This window comes from Panthera leo, chromosome B4, assembly GCF_018350215.1.
Source record: "Panthera leo isolate Ple1 chromosome B4, P.leo_Ple1_pat1.1, whole genome shotgun sequence".
Lineage (NCBI taxonomy): Eukaryota > Metazoa > Chordata > Mammalia > Carnivora > Felidae > Panthera > Panthera leo.
The window spans coordinates 109,528,694-109,550,627 of NC_056685.1; the positions used below are offsets into that span (position 1 = coordinate 109,528,694).

Sequence of the window (21,934 nt, forward strand, 5' to 3'; positions counted from 1 at the left end):
GAAGAAAAGATGAAAATAATAAATAAATACATACATACATACATACATACATACATACATACCAAAAGCAACAAAGACTAGAAAGGACCAGAGAACACCACAAGAAACTCCAACTCTACAAGCAACATAATGGCAAAAAATTCATATCTTCCAGTGCTCACTCTAAACATCAGTGGAGTAAATGCTCCAATCAAAAGACACAGGGTAACAGAATGGATAAGAAAACAAGATCCATCTATATGCTGTTTACAAGAGACCCACTTTGGACCTAAAGATACCTTCAGATTGAAAATAAGGGGATGGAGAACCATCTATCATGCTAATGGTCAACAAAAGAAAGCCAGAGTAGCCAACTTACATCAGACAATCTAGACTTTAAAATAAAGACTGTATCAAGAGATGCTGAAGGGTGTTATATCATAATCAAGGGATCTATCCACCAAGAAGACCTAACAATTGTAAACATTTTTGTGCCAAATGTGGCAGCACCCAAATATATACATCAATTAATCACAAACATAAAGAAACTCATCGATAGTAATACCATAATAGTAGGAGCCTTCAACACCCCACTCACAGCAATGGACAGATCATCTACTAACAAATCAACAAAGAAACAATGGCTTTGAATGACACACTGGACCAGATGGACTTAACAGATATAGTCAGACCATTTCATACTAAAGCAGCAGAATATACATTCTTCTCCAGTGCACATGGAATGTTCTCCAGAATAGACCACATACTGGGACACAAATCAGCCCTCAGCAAGTACAAAAAGACTGAGATCATACCGTGCTCTTTTCAGACCACAATGCTATGAAGCTCGAAATCAACCACAAGAAAAAATTTGGAAAGGTAACAAATACTTGGAGACTAAAGAACATCCTACTAAAGAATGAATAGGCTAATGAAAAAGATAAAGAGGAAATTAAAAAGTATATGGAAGCCAATGAAAATGATAACACTTCAACCCAAAACCTCTGGGATGCAGCAAAGGCGGTCATAAGAGGAAAGTATATAGCAATCCATGCCTTCCTAAAGAAGGAAGAAAGATCTCAGATACACAACCTAACCTTATGCCTTAAGGACTTGGAAAAAGAATAGCAAATAAAACCCCAAACCAACAGAAAATAGGAAATAATAAAGATGAGAGCAGAAATTAATGCTATCGAAACCAAAAAAACAGAACAGATCAATGAAAGCAGAAGCTGGTTCTTTGAAAGAATTAACAAAATTGATAAACCACTAGTCAGTTTGATCAAAAAAAAAAAAAAAAAAAAAAAAAAGGAAAGGACCCAAATAAATAAAATCAAGAATGAAAGAGGAGAGATTACAACCAACACAACAGAAATAAAAACAATAGGGGCGTCTGGGTGGCGCAGTCGGCTAAGCGTCTGACTTCAGCCAGGTCACGATCTCGCAGTCCGTGAGTTCGAGCCCCGCGTCAGGCTCTGGGCTGATGGCTTGGAGCCTGGAGCCTGTTTCTGATTCTGTGTCTCCCTCTCTCTCTGCCCCTCCCCCATTCATGCTCTGTCTCTCTCTGTCCCAAAAATAAATAAAAAATGTTGAAAAAAAAAATTAAAAAAAAAAAAGAAATAAAAACAATAATAAGAGAATATTATGAGCAATTATATGCCAATAAAATGGGTAATCTGGAAGAGATGGACAAATTCCTAGAAACATATACACTACCAAAACTGAAACAGCAAGAAATAGAAAATTTGAATAGACCCATAACCAGTAAGGAAATCAAATTAGTAATCAAAAGTCTGCCAAAAAACAAGAGTCCAGGGCCAGATGGCTTTCCAGGGGAATTCTACCAAACATTTAAGGAAGAGTTAATACCTATTCTCTTGAAACTGTTCCAAAAAAAAATAAATAAATAGAAATGGAAGGAAAACTTCCAAACTCTTTCTATGAAGCCAGCATTACCTTGATTCCAAAACCAGATACAGACCACACTAAAAAGGAGTACTATAGACCAATTTCCCTGATGAACATGGATGCAAAAATCCTCAACAAGATATAAGTCAACTGGATCCAACAATAGATGAAAAAAATTATTCACCACGATCAAGCAGGATTTATACCTGGGATGCAGGACTGGTTCAATATCTGCAAAACAATTAACGTGATTCATCACATCAATAAAAGAAAGGACAAGAACCATATGATCCTCTCAATAGATGCAGAGAAAGCATTTGACAACATACAGCATCCTTTCTTGATAAAAACCCTCAAGAAAGTAGGGATAGAAGGATCATACCTCGAGATCATAAAAGCCATATATATGAACAAACCAACGCTAATATCATCCCAATGGGGAAAAACTGAGAGCTTTCCCCCTAAGGTCAGGAACAAGACAGGGATATCTGTTCTCACCACTGTTATTCAACATAGTATTGGAAGTCTTAGCCTCTGCAATCAGACAACACAAAGAAATAAAAGGCATACAAATTGGCCAGGAGAAGGTTAAACTTTCACTCTTCATAGATGACATGATCCTCTATATGGAAAACCCAAAAGATTCCACCAAAAAACTGCTAGAATTGATTCACAAATTCAGCAAAGTTGCAGGATATAAAATCAATGCACAGAAATCGGTTGCATTCCTATACACCATTAATGAAGTGACAGAAAAAGAAATCAAGGAATTGATCCCATTTACAGTTGCACAAAAACCATAAAATACCTAGGAATAAATCTAACCAAAGAGGTGAAAAATCTATACACTGAAAACTACAGAAAGCTTATGAAAGAAATTGAAGAAGACACAAAAAAATGGGAAAAGATTCCATGTTCCTGGATAGGAAGAACAAATATTGTTAAAATGTCAACACTACCCAAAACAATCTACATATTCAATGCAATCCCTATCAAAGTAACAACAACATTCTTCACAGAGCTAGAACAAATTATCCTAAAATTTGTATGGAACCAGGAAAGACCCCAAATAGCCAAAGCAATCTTGACAAACAAAACCAAAGCAGGAGGCATCACAATCCCAGACTTCAAGCTATACTACAAAGCTGTAATCATCAAGACAGTATGGTACTGGCACAAGAGCAGACACTCAGATCAATGGAACAGAATAGAAAACCCAGAAATGGACCGACAAACGTATGGCCAACTAACCTTTGACAAAGCAGGAAAGAATATCCAATGGAATAAAGACAGTCTCTTCAGCAAGTGGTGCTGGGAAAACTGGACAGCGACATGCAGAAGAATGAACCTGGACCACTTTCTTACACCATACACAAAAATAAACTCAAAATGGATGAAAGACCTAAATGTAAGACAGGAAGCCATCAAAATCCTCAAGGAGAAATCAGGCAAAAACCTCATTGATCTTCGCCGCAGCAACTTCTTAGTCAACAAGGGAAGGGAGGCAAGGGAAACAAAAGCAAAAATGAACTACTGGGACCTCATCAAAATAAAAAGCTTCTGCACAGCAAAGGAAACAATCAGCAAAACTAAAAGGCAACTGACAGAATGGGAGAAGACATTTGCAAATTACATATCAGATAAAGGGTTACTATTCAAAAACTGTAAAGAACTTATCAAACTCAACACCCAAAACACAAATAATCCAGGGAATAAATGGGCAAAAGACATGAATAGACACTTCTCCAAAGAAGACATCCAGATGGCCAACTGACACATGAAAAAATGCTCAACATCACTCATCATCAGGGAAGTACAAGTCAAAACCACAATGAGAAACCACCTTACACCTGTCAGAATGGCTTACATTAACAACTCAGGAAACAACAGATGTTGGCAAGGATGTGGAGAAAGAGGATCTCTTTTGCATTGTTGGTGGGAATGCAAGCTGGTGCAAGCACTCTGGAAAACAGTATGGAGGTTCCTCAAAAAACTAAAAATAGAACTACCCTATGACTCAGCAGTTGCACTACTAGGCATTTATCCAAGGGATACAGGTATGCTGTTTCTAAGGGACACATGCACCCCCGTGTTTATAGCAGCACTATCAACATTTGGAAAGAGCCCAAATGTCCATTGATGGATGAATGGATAAAGAATATGTGGTATGTATATGTGTATGTACATACATACAATGGAGTATTACTCGGCAATAAGAAAGAATGAAATCTTGCCATTTGCAACTACATGGATGGAACTGGAGGGTATTATGCTAAGTGAAATTAGTCAGAGAAAGACAAAAATCATATTACTTCAACAGAAGAGACTTATAAATATGGAGAACAAACTGAGGGTTACGGGAGGGGTTGTGGGAGGGGGGATGGGCTAAATGGGTAAGGGACACTAAGGAATCTACTCCTGAAATCATTTTTGCACTATATGCTAACTAATCTGGATGTCAATTTTAAACAATAAAAAAGAAAATATAAGTTATGGATGAATGGATAAAGAAAATGTGAAACCTACACACACACACACAATGGAATGTTACTTGCCATAAAAAAGAATGAAATCTTGGCATTTGTGACAATATGGATGGACCTTGAGGGCAATATGCTGAGTGAAACAAATTGGACAGAGAAAGAAAAATACCATATAATTTCATTTATACGTAATATCTAAAACAAACAAAAAAAAAGAACAAGTTCATAGATATAGAGAACAGAGTAGTGATTGCCAGAGGTGGGGTGGGGGGTGAAATGGGTGAAGGGCATCAAAAGATAGAAACTTCCAGTTATAAAATGAATAAGTCATGGGAATGTAATGTGACTACAGTTAATAATATGTATTGCATGTTTAAAAGTTGCTAAGAGACTAGATCTTAAAAGTTTTTATCACAAGAAAAAAAACTTGTAACTATGTATGGGGACAGATGTTAACCAAACATATTGTGGTGATTATTTCTCAATATATACAAATATGGAATTGTTAAACTATACACCTGAAATTAATATAATGTTATATGTCCATTGTATCTCCATAAAAAATAAAGCATAAATTTTTAAAAATCATGGGATCCTTAAAGCCAGTCACAGGCAGTAACCAAAGGCAAAGAGATATGCCAAGAAATTCATAAGACAAAAAGTAATGTAAAAATATTCATCCAGAATGTACTAATGGATTAATACAGGTAAAGAAATACAGAAACCAAGTAAATTTCCTAGAAATCTGAAAGCTTAGGAAGAATGGGACAGGAGAAAGAGGTCAACCTGCAGAGGAGGTATATATTTGACAAAATCTATGCAATAAACTTATAAAGGAACACACTCATTTTACTTTATATAAATCCCCAAAAAAACAAAACACATGGTTTCCAGGATTACAAAAATTTGGGAATATTAAAACAGCAATAAATGATAGCATGTTGCAAGGCAGAAAACACTGAAATAAAAATAGGTCAATAAGTAAATGAAATGGTGTTCAACATCATGAGCATCAAACAGAATTACCACAGAACCTAGCAATTCTAGCCTTTGATATGTACCCAAGAAAAATTAAAACATGTGCATGCAAAAATCTGTACGTGAATGTTCATAGTGGCATATCCATAATAGTTAAAAAGTAGAAATAACCCAAATGCCCATCAATTGTTGATAAAATAAAATGTTGTCTATCCATACCATGGAATATTATTTGTCAATAAAAAGAAACAAAGTATTGATTCATGCCACAACACAGATGAATCATGAAAACGTTACATTAAGTGAAGAAATCAAGTTACAAAAGACCACACATTCCATGATTCCATTTACACATAATGTCCAGCATAGGCAAAATAAAGAGACAGAAAGTGGATTTAGGTGTTGCTAAGGGATGGAGATGGTTGTGGTAAATAGGAGGTGACTGCAAAAGGGTTTGTACCAAAGGATTTCTTTGGGGAGGGATGAAAATGTTCTAAAATGGATTGTTCATGGTCATACAACTCTGTGAATATACTAAAAATCACTAAATTATGCACTTTTTAAATGGGTATATTGCATGGTAGGTGAACCATATCTCACTAAAGCTGTTGCAAAATAAGATTAAGAATAATAAATAAGAATTGACTGCATCACAAAAAAAAAAAAAGAGGTCACGATTATGCTCTCTTTGTCTAGTATACTTTCCAAAAAGCAAAGCATTATTTTTCATAATTTCATACTTCTGTTCAAGTGAATTATAATTATTCTTTGTTGTGAAATAATTCTGACCCCTTTTGTATAGCCAATATTTTAAAAAAAAACAATACCTTAATCTCTTTAAGTTGATTGAAAAGGAAAAAAATCCACTAATTTCAACTAGAATATTAATATAAATAATTCCTAAATATAACCTTGTCCCAAGAAATATAGAATACATTATTAATCATGGTGTCCCTCTAGCAATAAAGAAATGGGACGAAAGAAAAATGTTTGATGAGGATATCACATATATTTTGGTAAGTTCTGGTACAGCCATTTGTATTTGCTCTCTAGGCTCTTTACTGAAGAGAATGCAAGGGCCTCTGGGTATAATAAAGAGACTGAACTAATATAAAATTCTGTTTGAAAAACTTGAGTCATTTGGAACCAATATATGTTGTCATTATCCCATTCTAGTCTATCCTCATTCCTGTCCACCCTCAATTACTATAAGTAAATGATACAGTGTTAGGAAAACTAGCCATAGCAATTTCTGTAGCATAAAGTACTTAATGTGGCTCCCCATAAACTCTATCCCTGAAATGTGTAACTCAGCTTCCTTTAGTCTATCTTTCAACTGACTGTAATGTAGCAGTTGACATAGCTACTCTGTATTAAAATGCATGGTGGAGCATGGCTCTTCTTTTACCAATGGTTTGCATTATTCAAGGGTTGGAGGTTTGGAAGTAATTTGCATTCTTTAGAGAATACTCAATAAGAATATATATTTCTAAACTGATTGTAATGCATCTATGGGGAATAACTGCTTGAAACTTAACACACACACACATATACCCTCACCCACACAAACATACATACATAAAGTTAAAAAGAAGTAAAGGTCTTAAAAGATGGAAATAGCCCTCAGAGCAAATGAGGCTGTTATTCCCCAGGTTGGAGCACTGAAAGAAGCACTGAAGGTTTAGGCCTTAAAAGGCTAATGGCACCAGCAAATATTTTAGAGTCTGACAGTTATCAGGTACTATTCTAGACTCTTGAGGATTAATGTCTACAAAAGAGAAAATTCCTCCTCTCAGAGGACTTTCATTCTAGTGGATGGAAATGACATTCAACAAATAAATACATAATACAGAATCTGCTAGGGATATGAAGAAGAAATAAAGCAAGGCAAGAGTAGAGAGAGCAATGGAACATGTTTGAGTGCTAATGCAGACAGGGTGGACAGGAAAGGCTACTGCAGTAAAGGGCTATCAAAACAGAAATCTGATGAAAATGAGATTGTAAGCAATGCAACTTTAAGGAGGAGAAACATTCTAGGCAGCAAAGAGTGCAGTCTCTGAGGCATATAAGCAAGACTGGACTTCTCAAAGTATAGCAAGAACAGCAGTGTGGACAGAATGGAATTCACAAGGGAGAGAACAGTTGAAGGTGAAATTGGTGAGGTTATAATGATAAAGATTACAAAGCCATGATTAGGGTATTAGAGTTTGTTCTAAGTAAGATGAGAGAAGTCTTTGGAGAGATATTCAAGGAGATGTGATTCAAAGGGAACTATATTTTTAAAAGGTTACACTGACTAGTTCACAAAGAGTAGATTATAGGACAACAGGAGTGGAAAAAAGAAGACCAGATAGATGAAGATCTGGGCAAAATATGAGGCTGACGTGGGTTGGCATTTAGAGGTAGAACTGGCAAGAAAGGCCAGGCTTAGTATATAAAGGCTGATCTTACATGATGTGCTGATGAATTGGAGGTCGATCAGGTCAGGTAAATAAAAAGTAACATGTTTTCTTTCATGGGCACTTGAGTAAAGGGTGGTATTGTTTATTGAAATAGGAAAATAAAGGAAACGTAGACCCAAAGAGCAGAGTTAATCAACAGTTCTGATTAATAGATATCGCAGTAACAATGTTGAGTAGGCAATTGGGTATATATTTGAGGTTCATGGGAGATGGCATAGGTGAAGACATAGTTTTAGAAGGCATCCATTTGGAGTTGACACATTTGTTAGGATACGGTCTAAGCTGCTATAACAACAAAATCCAAAAATATAGTGATTTAAATAAGATGGAAATATACTTCTCTGTCATATAAACGTCTAGCAGCAAGACACTACTCACCTTACTCTTGGAATTAGTTGTACTTCTAACTAGGTGACTTGGTTTGAGTCACCAATCCTAGGCCAAGCTATTGCTTTTTTTTTTTTTCAAGCTATTGCTATTTTAAAGAAGTAAAGTCTTTTCCTGAGTTGACCCATAGAATATCTCTTTGTCCTCAAACCGAATTCACATTTATAGTCAATCCCATCACCTAATTTAGTATTCCACTGCCACAGTCCTCAGGTATCCAGATTATGTGTCAGTGTGGTGCCAAGCACTTGCTCGATTCTGACCACACAACAATAAACAGAAGAGATCTGGTCCCTGCTCTTAGAACAAAATCTACAGAATAGACAGAAGAAACAAGTAGTAACATATAAAGTGATGTGGGTATACAGGGGAAGTAGAGTGTTCAGAAAAAGTATCCAGAAGGAAAATGCTATTCAGCTCAACTCCCAGGTTTTAACTTGTGGAAACCTATGACTAGATTACAAAATCCTTTGTTTTCTAACTTGAGACATTCCTATACATTTATATCTGGCATTTTCAACAAGAGCTAGTTCCCATCATTGAATACCACCCCACCTGACTCAAGTGAGTTCCTTGCTTCTTCTCAGAACAAAAATTTACCACATTGTTTTGGAGCCTTGAGTATTTGAGAAGGCAAGGGGTTATATTGTAAGGGGTCAACAAATTATTTGTATACCACTACAAAGTATTTGTATACCAAGGGTACCTGTATACCCTTTCTTTATACAGATAATTGACCTCAACCAAATAGAGGTGTCTTTTCCACAGGCCACACTGATTGGTTCGAACCTCTGTAGTATTGCTTACTAAGTATTTTGAATATCACCGCCAACTTACATGTAGTACTTACAAATCTATAAGAATGTAATTATAATTATCAGATGCAAAATCACATAAAAGCATTAATAAATTCACAATAGCTATTTTATAGCATGTGGTTGTTCAATCAAAGGATGTTTAAAAGGGCAAATATTGATTCTGCAGTTTACATCCTTGCTTTCTACACTCTAGTGTTCCCGTGGCAGCTAAAGTGAGTATTGTAAAACTAAATCTAGATCATTCATTCTGTTCAGAAAATCTAATGGCTTCTCATCTCACTCAATGGCCTACAAGATCCTGCGTGATCTGCTCTCACGCCTGCATTCCTCATCACCTTCCATCCTTCCTTGTTCTCATGATCCCAATTATAGTAGATATGGTGCTATTCCTCAAGCCAAGTAAGTTATAATCTCAGGGTCTTTGGCATAATTCTACCCTAGGTTCTCTGCAGTCACTGTTCTCTCTCCCTGGAATGATTTAGCTATCTTTCTTCCTTATGTTCTTCTCATCATCTTCCCAGATATGTGAGTGGACACTGGAGTGCCACTCAGATCCCTTTTATAGGCTGGTACATCCATCCTCAGCTGCTACTAATGTTGACTGGATGAGAACTCACAGCTACCCTTCCTTTATACAGATAATTGACCTCAACCAAATAGAGGTGCCTCTTCTGCAGGCCACGCCTTACCACTTCTGCCATAGGTCAACTGACACAAGCTACAAAAGGCCAAATCCTACCTCACAGTGGGACGACTTCTGCAGTGCAATTTACACTCCAGAGCTTCCTGTGGTTTACCTGAAAGTTTCCAGCTGAGACCACATTCTTGCTGAGCTTTTTGCCCAGCCTATCCCTTCTGAGAACACCACCCTGTCCCTCAAATAAACCTTTTGAAAAAAGTTCTACAGGTACCTAAGACAGATGTCTTCCCTAATCAGCATACAACTAGGCACTTGCTATCTCCCTTATCTTGCTTTACTTTTTTACATAGCATCTATAGCCAGATTGAATAATATATTTTTGTAATTCCTTTTGTTGTTGATCATTAACTTTTTCTTCCAGTGGCATGTAAACTCCATGAGGACAGGGGCTTTTTTTATTCACTACTATATTACCAAGCCTACAAAACTATCTCGTTCATTACAGTTAATAAATATGCATTGTTAAATGTATGGATACATGGAATAGAACAGTGAGTTTATTTTATTTTATTTTTTAAGTTCATTTGTTTATTTTTGAGAGAGAGAGAGAGAGAGAGAGAGAGAGACAGCATGAACAGGAGAGAGGCAGAGAGAGTGGGAAACAGGGAATCTCAAGCAGGCTCTGCACTGTCAGCACAGAGCCCAACATGGGGCTGATCCCGTGAACCCAGGAGATCATGACCTGGGCTGAAATCCAGAGTTGGACGCTTAACCAACTGACTCACCCATGTGCCCTGAATTTATTTTATTATTTTTAAAAGGACGTCCTATTCTTAAAAACATTGGGGAACAACAGTCTGGATTAGTTTTATCTGCAATAAAGAAAGATTTTGTTAGGGACTGTGTGCTCTATGTCCTTTCAAACTAGGTCAACACTGGAATACTGATCATTGATATAATATGTTCTTATGAGCTAAGAGTTAGCTCATTAACATACTCTTCCCAAGGCTTGAAATCGTTAAACTCAAAGTTTTTAACCTTGTTATATTCTGACAGTAATTCAAATTCCCCTCCAAATTTCTTAATTAGCCTTTGTTTCTTAAATAAGAATTTATTTTTCTGTTAATCAATATTTTGAACTGAGATCTTCAAAGCCCATATTGAAAATGAAAATGTATATATTTAACAATAAAAATCATTAAATAAGGAAAAATACATTGTAACTATACAACAGCCAATGTAAGTAAACCTCACTCATATTCAGTCAGAGACAGTCCCTAGAATTCTAGAGGAGTTTCTTTAAAATTGATTTTAAAATAAGGTAATAGCTGTTTTACTACATAGACCCTATTGGCTGTAAAGCCAGCAAAGGACTACAGCTTACATCTGAGCTCCTTCATTAAGGAAACACTGCAGCTGGATATGACATATCAAAAATATTCAAATATCAAACTATGGAGATTCTGGCTGACTTTCTGCCCCTTCAGTTCATAAGCTTTCTAATAGAACTCAACCTTGATGAGTGTTTGCAGAAAATTCTCTGCATTGTCAACTATATTCCACAAAAATGGCTTGAATAATTTGACTTTTACAGATTTTAATAGTCAGAAAGGATCTGAGATTGCATTCTAACTCCACAGAAGTCTTTTCCTTAAGCAATAAATAAAGTTTGATTTAATTTTTTCATAAAGAGGTTTCTGTGGTCATGAAAGCCTGCTGTCTATGCCATTCAAAATGAAGAAATATTCCAGGGGGAGAATCTCAAACATATTCCAATAAAGACCTTGTAAAGATCTTTCATTCTAATTTGGGAGTACATAATGAATACACTTCTTTGCAACTAGCATTTAATACCAGTGCTTTTATGGTTTATGATGTAACTTTGTTTCTTTTTATTCAACAGAAAAGGTCAATGTGACTAATAATTACAACTACGACTCTGAGAGAAGAAGACTGTAATTAGACTATTTTTCAACAAATAATAAAGTGTCAGAAAAAGAAAGTGAATCCTTACTGTCAGCAAAACTACATATATACAGGAAAAGTGATTCTTTCACACAGATGCATACTTCGGGTGACCTTCCAATAATCCAACTCAAATAATAAATATGCATTAAAAACACTATCAAGATATTCAAACTAAAGCAATGGTTCTCATCCAAGGGTGATTTTGCCTACAAGGTGATTATTGGGCAATTTTGAAAACACTTTTGATTGCTACAACTGGAGGAGTACCATTGACATCCTAGAGGGTAAAGGCCAGAGATGCTGCTAATAAACATCTTATGATTCACAGGAGAGCATTCCACAACAAAAAACTCTCCAGACCCACACACCATGTTGATTTTGAGAAACTCTGAGCTATGTCATAACACTTTCTGATTCTGATATTAATAATTTTTAAAGTATCCACAGTTATTATAGTTCTACAGTGAGGTGGTTGTATACTAACATTTGAGAGACATTTTTTTAAATGTTTGTTTGTTTTGAGAGAGAGAGAGCAAGCAGGGGAAGGCAGAGAGAGGCAGAGAGAGAAAATCCTAGGTAGGCTACACACTACCAGGGCAGAGACCTACACGGGGACACAGGGCTCGATCCCACAAACTGTGAGACCATGACCTGAGCCATAATCAAGAACCAGTGACTCAACCAACTGGGCCACCTAGATGCCCCTTCAGTGACATTTTGCAGCTGTTGTAGATTAAAAGAAAAGAATTAAAAAGAAAAAAGAAAAAAAAAAGAATGAGGGGTGTTAGACTTCTTAGAACCCAGAACTCTGAGACAATACTGGGATTCCAGATACTTAAATGTCATGTCATTGTCCTTTAAGGCTGTATAAGTTTGTTAAGATTGCCATAAGAGAAGTGCCACAGGGTGGATGGCTTCAACAGCTGAAATTTATTTTTTCACAGTTCTGGAGGCTAAAACTCCAGGAGGTTTGTTTCTTCTAAGGCTTTTCTCCTTTGTGTGTAGATGGCAGTCTTCTCCCTAAGTCTTCACATGATTTTCCCTCTGTGTGCCTGTTATCTAATCTCTTCTTCTAGTAAAAAACACTAGTCATACTGGATTAGAGTCCACACCAATGACTTTCTTTAAATTTAACTATTCTAAGCCCTCATCTCCAAAAACAGTCACATTCTGAGGCACTAAGGGTTAGAACCTAAACATATAAATGCTGAGTGGGACACAACTCAGCCATTAACAGGGGCATTGGCCTGTTTTTGGTCCAGAAGTCCTCCAGAGAGAGCACATCTAGTAGTCATTGTGCAAGCTTTCCAGCCTTTCTACTGCACTAGAGAGCAGGAAGGCATACACAAGCGAAAAGTAAGCCTTATCTGAATCAATCCATAATTTTTGTGAAATGACTGAATTTGCCTCAAATTTTTGCCAGAAATAGTTACAGGAACTCAAAAGAAACAAAAACCGTAACTTTGAATCACAGAACTAATTTGCATATATAAAACATTTCCTAAAGCAAACCAGAAATAGAAGAATGAGTTTTATGCAAGAATTATGTTGGCCATGTTGCCCAGAACACCACAAGCAGAGACCAGCACAATATATATTTGTTTACTGATACTATCAATGGAGAATATCCTTTAAAACTATATATACTCTATGGTAGCGTGCTTATAAGTTGCCTCCTACCCAGTCTCCAGACTTCTCTCTTACTACTTGTTGTCATGCATTTTATGATTCAGCAACAACAAATTATCAGTAGTCACACGCTCAGTTTATACTGTTTTCCTTCTCCATACAATGCCCTATTCTCTTCTTCCCTTCCCACATTCCCAACTAACCCTTCCTACTTCAAAACTGCACAAAAATAACTTAGAACATTTCTTTTTAACAGAAGGTAATATTTTTAAACAGACTAATTTAAACTTGATAGGTCGTACTGAAAACAAAATATATATATATGCATGTATAGGTGTGTATATGTATATACGTACATATGCATATGTATAAAGCCACATGTTCAAAAATATATGTATATGTGTATATGCATATTCATTTATCTATTCACAAATATTTATTATCTATTTTGTGTTAGGCCCCTTGTTAGGTGCTAGATATGTGATAACACAAGATATGCAATATTCTTGCCATCAAATAAAACATATTATTAGAATATATTATAGAATATGTGTAGTAAACAGTAGCTAGCTCTCTTTCTTGAAAAGACAAATGGAGGCATAAAGCCAGTAAATAAAGCAACAAGCAAAGCACTGACTTTTTAAAAAAATAGCATGTAAACTTGTTTTCTTCAAATAATTCTATTTAAATAATTTTTTTTTTGGAGGGGATCATAAAATCAAGGTAATCATTTTAAACTCACTGGCATTCAAAACAAGTTTTCTTGGAATTTTGTGATTAATGAAGCAAATATTTTATAAGTTTCTTAAGAATGATGCATAATGCATGTATTTAATTTAATCATTAAATAGTATGGATTACTGACAACTATTCAGAGTGGGCAATTAAAGTTCCCATTCTGAAACTAAAACATGGCAAAGGAAAAAGCACTATATGAGCAGAGATTGTGAATTTGTCCAGACACCCATGCCTCTCCCAACCCCAGCTGAGGGTGTGACTCTACAGAAGGTAGCTAAGCAATTTGAATCCTAGATCCTTTATCTATAACACGACAAAGTTGACTTAAGTGATTAGCATTTCCACTGAATTCCAAAATATTTCTATATTTTGATGAAAAAACAAATATTTTAAAATCTGTTTTTACCAAGTTTTTAAACTTGTTCTCTATATCAGAATTAGATACATAACCAAACCTCATATTTTAGAGGTCGGTAGTGAGCATAGGACTTCGGGTTAATTGCTGTTATAAGGTAGCATAGGGTAAGATCTTTGAAAGTTTTGTCAGTAAAATAAATTAATAATTTATGAAGTAAATTATAAATATACATATAAATCTTTACTAAGATTATATATGCTAAGGTCATAGCAACCTCTGAAAATGTTGTGTGACCAATTAAACAGTTAAAGTTTCATAATTTTTTTTTAACGTTTATTTATTTTTGAGACATAGAGAGAGACAGAGCATGCACGGGGGAGGGTCAGAGATAGAGGGAGACACAGAATCCGAAACAGGCTCCAGGCTCTGAGCTGTCAGCACAGAGCCCAACGCAGGGCTCGAACTCACGGAGTGTGAGATCATGACCGGAGCCGAAGTCGGACACTTAACCAACTGAGCCACCCAGGCGCCCCTCATAATGTTTTGTCTGTCAGATAGATTGACATAAATGGATTAAAACATGGGAGAAATCTTCACGTAGTTTAATCTTCCTCTGTTTTTCTTTGTTTAACTGTATCTCAAACTATGCACTATTTACATAGACTAGAAATAATTGAGGGGTAATAACTGATTAGCTTTCCTCAGCAGGACTTTGACCAACACATTAAATAAACTTGTTTAAATAAAGCAAATCCATAAAAGCAATAGAATAACCAAAGGAAAGATTGTAAAAGGTGGTAAAAACTAATGGCACTTGAATTATTATTGAACAAGAATAAACAAGGGAGTATGTGAAGAAAATAACTGAGGAAAATAGGTGTACTTTAAAATTACTTTGCATACAACTAATAGCCAACATTCTGGTTACTATCTTTAAATATGCAGAAAATAAAAGATGTATCTGCATCATATTTTACATTTTAGTCATGAAATTAAAAATGAGTGTCATATTTTAGATCTTGACTGTATATCCAGAGGAGTGGAAACAATATGATAAAAAAAAAAAAAATCATTGGCCCAAAAAGCAAAACCATCTGGTAAAGTCATGAATGACTGAGTTGAACAGCAGGGGAGCCTACTGATAATCATTTTTGCAGTCAATTGAGAATTTTGTAGAGAATATATTAAAGAGTAGTAGTGCAGTGACCCAAATAAATTGCTTAAGAAAAAAAGTCAAAATCAGTTAACAAATATTTTATTCCTAACAAAATAGAATGCTTTTAAGAATTAGTAGGGAAAAATGCGTTTGTTTATTGCTTTGATGGAGCCATTTCCTCCAAATTTTAACAATTCTCCACTGAATTGTGCTTTTGATGAAATTCCAAGAGAATAGGAAAATTTCCTATGTCCTACTTTTAGTAAGCAAGAGATATTTGTTACTAATGCTTCAATTCTGAAACACAGAAGGATAAAACCAATCCCTAGCAATGAATACTGTGAAACTTTCTTTATAAATTAGTATTTTACACTGCTAACTGTCCTCAAGAAACCATTCTTCATCTCTCTCTTTTTTCTTAAGCAATAGAATGCTGTTATTTACAGCTTATGTGGAGTCGGGACACCCAGCTACAGACTTGATTTCCCATCCTTCACAGCAGGTATGTGAGGTCACAGTGTTATGTCTGGGTCAAAGAGGACGCAAGCACAAATAATATGTATAACTTCAGAGTAACTGCCTTGAAGATAAAGTCATTTGTTCTGAACTTCCTCTTTTCTCTTGCCTCCAATCCATGTAGAGTAGAACAATATCCTAGGTGATGACTGAACATCTAACTATGTCATTATCCTATGAGAAAACTATACCCATGAATGATTTTCTGTAGTAGACCTATTCCAGCTTTGACCTCTCTCTTCTGAGAGAATATGAGAAAATTACTTTCAATCTTATTTAAAATAACTATAGTTTTGGTTCATTTGTTATAAAAATTTATCTTGTACCTCATCTCATATAAATTTGGTAAGAAATGTGAGAAACTACAATAATAAAAACTCAAAATATTTGTTATTGATTTAGCAATTAGGTGAATGGTGGTGAGGAAACAGGGCTAGTGACCCATTTTATTCCAAGGAAAACTAACAGGAAACAATGCAACCTGCTATGCATTGAATGTGTCCTCCTCAAAATTCATATGTTGAAGCCCTAATTCCCAGTGTGATGGCATTTGGAGGTGGGGTCTTTGGGAGATAATTAAGTCATGAGGATACAGCCCTCCTGAATTAGAATAATGCCCTTTAAGTGGAGATATGAGAAAAATGGTCTATCTTCACCATGTGAAGATACAACAAGAAGACAGCCATCTGTAAACCAAAAAGAGAGCTCTCATCAGAATCTGATCATGCTAGCACCCCAGTCACACATTTCCAGCCTCCAGAGCTATTAGAAATAAGTATCTTTTGTTTAAGCCACTATGATATCTTACTACCACGGCCCAAACTAAGATACAACCTGTGAGAAAACAGAAAGGAGGCAATGAATTGCTGAGTCTGTTGCTCTAGAAAAACGGATTGGAAGACTATTTCTAGTGGAAGCAAAGAAAGTATCAAATAGTTTCTGGGAGACCCGGCATGATGAATGCCTTCACCACAGACGTTAGACTCTTTTTATTCAATTTCAAAAGGGGCACTATATGTACATCTGTCTCAAAAAACGATATTTTATAATTATAAGACTCTTAAAATCATCTGTCAGACAAATCCAGATGCCAAATAAGTTAAAACCTTCAGTATTCAAACCACTACTCAAAAATAATTTATACATGTGGGAAATCAAAGTTAATGATTCAGACAGTATTTCTGAATGTACCATTATATGCCCAAGATGGTACAAAGTCTTGAGGCCATAGAAAGGATAGGATATTGTACCTACAATCAAGGATATTTCACCCTTGTTGAAAATACAAAATTAATCAACTTTAAACAATTAAAGAAACATCTGCTATTAAAAATCAATGCTTCTGGTTATAATCTGATTAAAATTATTAGTGTTAATATGTGATTTTCTGGTGAATAAAAAATAAATGACTAAGACATAGTTCTCATGAAAAGAAATTATAATGTAGGATAGGGATGGGGAATTAGTGGTGGGATAGGGAAAAGAAAAATACAAACATAGTCTTACACACAAATACACAAATAAATAACATAGAGCAGATGTCAAAAAAGAATAAAATGTTATGTCAGGTCCATAGATAGATTGGGAAATTATAGGCACTAAGACCGGTCTTTGAAGAATGGCTAGGAATAGAAAACATTTACTCATCCATCCATTCAACATGTTTTTTGAACAGCTTTTATTATATACATGTTATGTTCCAAGTATTAGGCTCCTGTTCATGGCCACAGAATGTTCACTGACCAACAGATTAGTTCTGCAATGCAGTTGCTCTGGCCAGATGCTGAGAAGACTCGGGTAAATCAGAAGGTATAGCCCTGCTCTCAAGGAGCTCATAGCCTAGAGGGAACTAAGTGAAGGAGAGGGAGAAAACTGCTGATAAAGATGAGGCAAAATGATGATCAGAGTCAAAAAAAGGATTGAATCAGGTGAGGAAGGAAGCAGTATAACCACATTCTGACAAATTAGGTGAAATACAGAAACAGAATAGCATTCAACAAGTAATTACTCTTATCAAAGACTGGTAATAATATACTATAAATAAAAATACAAATAATGTTGGAGAAACCCTTATCTAAGAAGTGGAATTAGAAATTACATTTTTTTTTATTGAGCAAGTACTTCTGGTCCCACACTCAACATCCATAGGTCAACCAAGTTTTGCTTTTTTTTTGTTTGTTTTTTGTTTTTTTCCTAAAAATGCTAATAATCGCATTTAGGAGAATTCCATTGACTAAAAGAATTTTCCATTTTATTATGTTGTGAATGATCTCATTTTATTTATTTATTTATTTATTTTGTTTAACAGGGCCTATGTATTATGATCAAGCAGTGGAGACTTTCCTTCACATACACAACTTGAAAGCCCTACTTGCACTGTAGCTGGAGTAAAGCAGACAATCGAGAGGGTCGCCAGTTTCCTCCAGGTCTTTGATTCTTGTCTATTTCCTCACCTCATGAACCCTGACTACTGACCAAACATAAACCTTGCAGAAACAGTCCTCAGAAAGCACTATTCTGACAATTATCAAGATAAGATTACACTAACAATCCTGAGAAGTTGGCACAAAAATGAGTTCAACCTTCAACTTCAAGTTTTGCAGAATTTAAATACAAAAACTGTTAACCCAAGCCAAACCATAAGGAGACATGTGTCTCTCTCCTCTCCTCTCCCAATAAGACACCAATCTTGTTTCAACCCAGGAAGTTAACCTGGTCTTTAGATGCTCCCAATGTACATCAGCTAAGTAAAGCCTGTATCTTTTCTTTGCATCACTTATATTTGGATAGCACAGAAATGTATTGATAAAGTTCACCCACAAAACAACATTTAACATGTGATCAGTGGCTAACAGAGAAAGATGATCTGCTTTGCCCTCTTTCTATAACAGCAGATGTCTGGCCATGTAAACAAGTCACTCATTTGAAATATCTGAAGATGAGGACAGTTATACCAGTTAAGTCAAACTTCTTAATGTCTGAAGGTATGGCCTACCTTCTTAATGCTTGTATATGCTCAAGATCCATCCTCATCTCAGAAACAAGAAACTCATGGCAAATGCCAGTTGCACCTTAATTGTTTTAGTGTCTTCTCATAAACCCTAGCACCACAGCCAGATCCCACTCCAGAGTCACAAGAAGGATCTTCAGAACTTTATTTTCATTATTTTTTTTCTTTTGAGAGACAGAGACAGAGGGTGCAAGTGGGCAAGGGGCAGAGAGAGAGAGAGAGAATCCCAGGGGGGGCAGAGACAGAGAAGGGGGGAGCAGAAAGAGGTGGAGAGAGAGAGAAGTGGGGCTCGCCCCAAGGGGGGCTCATGTTTACCCAAAGCAGGGCCCGAGCTCACCCAATCTGGGACTTGACCTCATGAGCTGTGAGATCATAACCTGAGCCAAAGTCAGATGCTTAAGAACTGAGCCACCCAGGCACCCAATTTTCATTATTTTTCCATTCTGTTGAAAATTATTTCTACTTTTCCCTGTGAACCTTTCTCCTTTAAGTCCAGAGGATAATCTCTCATTTCTTTTGGATCTCCAAGTTCACTCCTCATCACAAGGTGCACCTTATATCATTATCACATTGTGTATTCAATTTAACAAATATTTCCAAACATTTATCGCAGGCATTATTGAAGATGAGGCACTGTGAGATTTAGAGGGGATTTAACACACACAATGAATTTAAGGAGCAGAAAACGGAGACAGAAATGATGACATCTTGGGCAAAGGGAATAGCACTAGCTAAAGCACCAGGACTTAAAAGCCAGCAGTGCCTTACTGAAAAAGTACTCCACTTCGGCCATTTCCCTGAATATTTATAAAGATAAAAGGAAAATGAAACAATAAAGGTCATATTTTTTCCCAAGAGTCCTGAGAAGTTTGCATGTAGTTTAATAAATAATGACAAATGAATGTTTTTGAGAAGTGGATAGTAGGTAAGATCAGTGTCTTCATTTTAGAAGATTAATATAAGTCATGCACAGAAAGAATTGGAAAAGAGTCATGAGAAAAAGAGACCAATTAGGAAGCTCTTGAAATACAGAAAAGAGAGAAACCAAAGGATTGTCAGAGATGTAAGCCCTGTAAAAGTTGACAACTTAGATGCTGAAAAAGAAACAGAAACAGAAAATGGTTTTGGATTTTGGCCTGAATGACAGACAGAACATTAGTCTTATTGGCAGAGATAAAGAAGACAAGAGGGAAAGCCAATCATGATAAAATCATGAGCTCTTTTTCAGGTATGTGTAAGTACTCAGAATTTAGGTCTATATTGAAAAAAATTACTTCTGTATTGTTTTCTGTAATCTGGTCTTTCTCCATAGCCTTATCCATTTCTGATCAGTGACTGGGGGGAAGATAACTAAATGTGCAGTCTAATTCAGAGATTCATTTGAATACAGTGTCTCTTAGATACAATATGCTCCAAAGATTGACCCTTACTTCTGGGGGGGGTGGGGGCGGAGTGTGGGTTTTTACTTGTATGATATGGGAGAAGAAACATAAAATCCGCACTTTCTCCTCTAGCAGTTTCAGCAATGCCCTTTGTCCTCCTGGATTCTGGTTGTTCTGCTCTCTTTTGATGCTGAAGTCTATGGCTAATACATTTTAGAGGTCATGCTTTTGGCACAAACACTGCTTCTTGTGGTTTTCATACCTGCCTTTAACCTTCAACCTTGCTGTAGAAACCTCAGGTCTGCCTGAAACTTTTATCGGGCCCTGATTAGAATCATTCTGTTTATAGTCCTCACTTGGTCCCAACAATAGTGACCCTCTTCTGGCAAGATCCATATGAGAACCAAGGGTGCCTTAGAAAAGCTAATCGTTGGAAGGATTTTTAATCTTAATAGGTTACACTGGCCAGTTCACTTTGAAACGGTTGTGCACCAATTTCTTACAAGACCCTCTACAAGTATCCTCCTCTTGAAGTTTCAAATGGGAAACGGGCCTCCCTCTGACTTTGCTAATATTTTCTCTATTCTAATGTACTTTCTAAAGCCTAGAAAAAGGAAAATGTAGACCCACAAGTAGCAGCTTTATTTTCCTCTCTTTCTTCTTTCCAAAATCCACTAGGCCAAGACTCCATAGAGGGCAAAATTATGCTCTAGATGTTACAAGAAAGCTCTGAAATGACTACTCCAAGATGAGTTGTTTATTTGCAAATATGGGGAATGTAAAAATAATGGAACCCTTCTCTCTAGAATAGCTACTAGTTTGATTTATCATTATGAGAGGAAACTGCCAACACTAACTTCAATGCCAAGAAACCTTCTTTAAAACATACTTCTTTATTCTTTTCTCTTTTTTTATTTTTTGGGCACTTTTCCTTTGCATTCCTTCTGTAACAAATCCCAATCTCTCCCAGGCATATTATTGCCTTAGGCAAACTAAGACAATGGTCTTGTACTCTGAAAGGCAAAATAAAAAAGTACATCAATAATTTTCAAAATATTGCCCCACTGCACATGTTCAGTTTAAACTACCTGCAGAACATTTAGGAAAGTAAATCCCCCTTAGTAATCCAGACAGATTTGTTTCCCCATTTTAACTTAGAGTGTAAGCAATGTTCTAGTTTTCATTTGGCCTCTTACTATGATTAATCATCACTAATGGAGTTTGGCTGTAAACCAGGAGAAGTTTTTATACCTTTAAGCCCATTTAGTTTAAAGAATATACTTGGTTTCTTGGAAAATATGACAAGAACTTGATATATCCAATCATAATTTTTAAGTACCAAAAGTCCCATTACTCAACCTTATTTAATAATGGTAACTATCTTGTCATGCCAGCACTATAAATACTAGTGGAGAACATAGACAAACAGGTAATCAAACCTGGAAAAGTCAAAAGAGGAACCACAGGAGATAAATAAAAACAGTCACAGTCAAGAGTCAGATCTCACAGATACCAAGGTCAA

General features: G+C 36.0%; 1 long non-coding RNA gene across 1 annotated transcript; it reads left to right on the forward strand.

Moving 5' to 3' along the window:
* Window positions 1-12,502: 12,502 nt before the first annotated feature.
* LOC122223699 lies at window positions 12,503-18,655 on the forward strand. The gene is made up of 3 exons (XR_006204403.1): window positions 12,503-12,591; window positions 15,928-16,006; window positions 18,329-18,655. It is a non-coding gene; the product is annotated as an uncharacterized LOC122223699 (long non-coding RNA).
* Window positions 18,656-21,934: the final 3,279 nt, after the last annotated feature.